The sequence below is a fragment of the Lacerta agilis genome, chromosome 1, assembly GCF_009819535.1.
Source record: "Lacerta agilis isolate rLacAgi1 chromosome 1, rLacAgi1.pri, whole genome shotgun sequence".
NCBI classification, from domain to species: Eukaryota; Metazoa; Chordata; class Lepidosauria; order Squamata; family Lacertidae; genus Lacerta; species Lacerta agilis.
In genome coordinates, this window is record NC_046312.1 from 66,520,127 (window position 1) to 66,523,989 (window position 3,863).

Sequence of the window (3,863 nt, forward strand, 5' to 3'; positions counted from 1 at the left end):
GATGTTGCTGAATTCCAACTACCACCATCATTGGCTCTGCTGGTTGGGGCTGATGGGAGTTAGAAGTCTATTAACATATGAAGGGCCATATGTTCCTTGCCACCATTTTAGTGGGGCACATAATCCTTTTCAGGTGGCAGATGGTGGCAGATGGTGACAGCAGTCACGAAATTAGAAGACGCCTGCTTCTTGGGAGAAAAGCAATGACAAACCTAGACAGCATCTTAAAAAGCAAAGACATCACCTTGCCGACAAAGGTCCGTATAGTTAAAGCTATGGTTTTCCCAGTAGTAATGTACGGAAGTGAGAGCTGGACCATAAAGAAGGCTGATCGCCGTAGAATTGATGCTTTTGAATTATGGTGCTTGGAGGAGACTCTTGAGAGTCCCATGGACTGCAAAAAGATCAAACCTATCCATTCTGAAGGAAATCAGCCCTGAGTGCTCACTAGAAGAACAGATCCTGAAGTTGAGGCTCCAGTACTTTGGCCACCTCATGAGAAGAGAAGACTCCCTAGAAAAGACCCTGATGTTGGGAAAGATGGAGGGCACAAGGAGAAGAGGACGACAGAGGATGAGATGGTTGGACAGTGTTCTCGAAGCTACTAACATGAGTTTGGCCAAACTGCGAGAGGCAGTGAAGGATAGGCGTGCCTGGCGTGCTCTGATCCATGGGGTCACGAAGAGTCGGACACGACTGAACGACTGAACAACAACAACATAATCCTTTTCACATAACTTACTAGGTCAGGGCTGTATGAGGGCACCCAGCAACCAATATAATAAGCAGTAGGGTTTATAGACAGGTGTGTACGTTTGCTCCAAGTTTTTATATAGTGAGTTTAGCAAGCTGAGCCAAGCTTGCCAAATTACCTCTTGTCCATCATCTTATTCCATATTGTTCTCTATTACATTTAGAAGACCCACTCATGGGTCCATTTGACAACCTGCGAAAGCAGCCACAATTAAATGAAACAAGCAACCATTAAACACACACAAAAACAATTACCGGTAATTCTGCCGTTTTTGTAAGAAGTAGCCACCTACCATATGTCATTGGTATTTTCTCGGCATGGCCCTCAAGCTATCTATAGAAAATTGAAGGACTAGCTACCTAAAATCCAGCAATTATTCTATTTGTTTCTAGCATAGCAACTGTCTTCCCTTTTTTTTTTGGCAGGAAATCAGACTTGCCTACATTTCATATGGAGCTCCAGCACATGAGAAGTCAACAAGATTATAATCAAGGTATTAGGCAATCCAACACTTTAAAAACCTTGAAGTTACTCAAGGAAGGAATGCACACACAGATAACTCAGAAGCTGTCTACATGAACAAATGGAAAAATATTTTCTCATCGTACCTTTTGAAAGCTCCCCATAGCTCAGTCGCCCTTCCTTTTAGAAACAAAAGTTCTTGAGAAAATATTACACCCTGAGCCTGGGTGGCACCCCTAAGTATACCACTTGTTGGTTTCTTCCATGTAAGTCAGGGTGGGAACCTGCGGCCTTCCAGATGTTGGTAGACTCCCAACTCCCATCATTTCTGACACTTGGGACATGCTGGCTGGTGTTGTTGAGAGCAGGAATCCAACAACATCTGGAGGGCCACAGGTTCCCTGTCCCATATCAACTTCTATAGGGGGAAAACTATTAAACTTTATGACAGCCGAGAGGTGGTTTAGAAGCATATTCTTACCATGGCTGGAACAAAGCCAAAACTCTTCCTGGCATTTTGACATGTGCATACAAAATAATGGCTTCTATCTCTCTGCTCCTCCCTAGTGAAGCTTTTATTGAGGCAGTAAACTTGGGGTCACAATGTTTAATGCTCCTTCACATACACACAATCCTCCACACAGAAGACTAGCAAGCTGGGGAAGCTAGGCTAAAAACCTCCTCCCCAACAGGTCATGTTTTCCCCAATATGCAAGGAACTATTTATTTGCCACTCGGGATGGAGCCATGTAAGCCCTTACCTGCAACAGTCCAGAAAAGCCTTTAGCAACCCTTTACATGTTTTGGACTCCTGTTAGCTTTTTCCATCATGGTACCACCATTCAATTAAAAAATGCACAAGGGCCTGGGGGTTAAGCCTGGCATTTATAACCTTCCATGCAGATCTTAAATCCTAATTAGATAAAGCCTTAACTCTGTAACTCTTTGACCTTTAACAACGGTACACATTTCCCTCCTAGGTTGTCTGTGCAGGCCAGCTCAAGGAACTTCCACCCATTAGGTACTGTAATTAGGGAAATATAGCAAGATAAGCAAAACAAATATGCAGGCCCCTCCCTTAAAGGCCAATATAGCAGATAAATAATGAGTAAGAATGAGCAATAGATTTTGGTCACGTTAACAGACCAAGCTTGCTACTAGCTCCTTTTACAATGAACCTAGAGACCCCACAAAGAGTTTGGTAGGATCGTGTGATGATGTAGCCCCACCTTGAAGTGGTATAAATAATAAATTATTATTATTAATTATTATTATTATTATTATTATTATCATCATCATCATCATCATCATCATCATCATCATCATCATCATCTCCTCTCCTTTGCTTCTTCAAATTAGATTTATTGAAAGCTACCACATAGACTCCTCACATACAAAGCATGTCCAAACGGGCCATGCTATGGGCAGCTCCCAAATCATTCCAGTTCAGTGAGGCAGGGAACAAAGTGATGATATCACAATTGTTTTTAACTGAGCATTTATCAGTCTTCTTCTTGCCTGACTCATTTACTCAGATCGCATCCCCATGTTTTGCCTTGCTCTCACTGGACTGGAAATTCATTTCATGAATCATAGGAGTTGGACATTTGGAAACAGAATAGATCAGTTTCCCACGCTGTTACTCAGCTCTGCTAGCAGCTTCTTAGCAGTGAAAGTGACTTGCAATATGTAGGTGGGGAGATTGCGTGGATAGCCACCTAGCTCTTTTAAACAGATAGAATTTAATGGGTGGGAGGGACCACACACTTCAGGTTCTCACACTGTAAGGCAGCCTGTAAGCCACCCAGGGTAGTGGGAGAAACCCAGCCAGATGGGTGGGGTGTACCCGGTAAATAATAAAAAATATTATTATTATTATTATCAGCAAACCTGGTGGCTTCCCCAAGTTTAGGAGGACAGGTGGTTGGGAAAGACTGCTCTAAGGAGCAGGCTCTAACATTTTCATTCTAAATTATAATCACTTGCTTTAGAAAAACTTCAGTAGAGACTGTGCAATTCCACTGAAAGGGGTCATAGTTTTCTTTAGGAAGGTTAAAGTTTTTCTATAAACGGTTTGATAAAAAGCATTTTTCTTCAGAAACATTAATACTACCCACATTAGTGAAACACAAATTTATCAAGTGTAACATTGCTTTAGTACTTTAAAAAAGATACACTAAGTGATGTCTATCTTGAAATCAAATGAGTATTATAGAAGCAATTGTATCTCAGTGAGGAAAAACAGTTGCTTTTTTGAATAGGTAGCACTTGAACTTCAACAACAAATGGATATTTTTTGTTCTAGGGCCCATGAAACAAATATGCTCAGAATGAAAATTCAATGGTGAAGTGTTGCATTCTTCTCCATCATCTGTACTGACCCAAAATTATAGGGCAAAGTGCGATGGTTCCTAAAAATGACAGATCAAAGATTTCACATGGACACTGCTATTTCTTCCAAAATTGTCTAGACACCCGATGTGTGAGAACAGGTAATGAAATGCACCTTAAGGATAGCTTTTCAAAGTCTGCAGAATTCTACTGAGAATTATAAATTAAACCCTGAAGACACATACAGTATGCCAAGTTCAACAATGGAATATGAGCTAACAAAACAATATTAACAACAGTAGTAAGAAACTCTGAA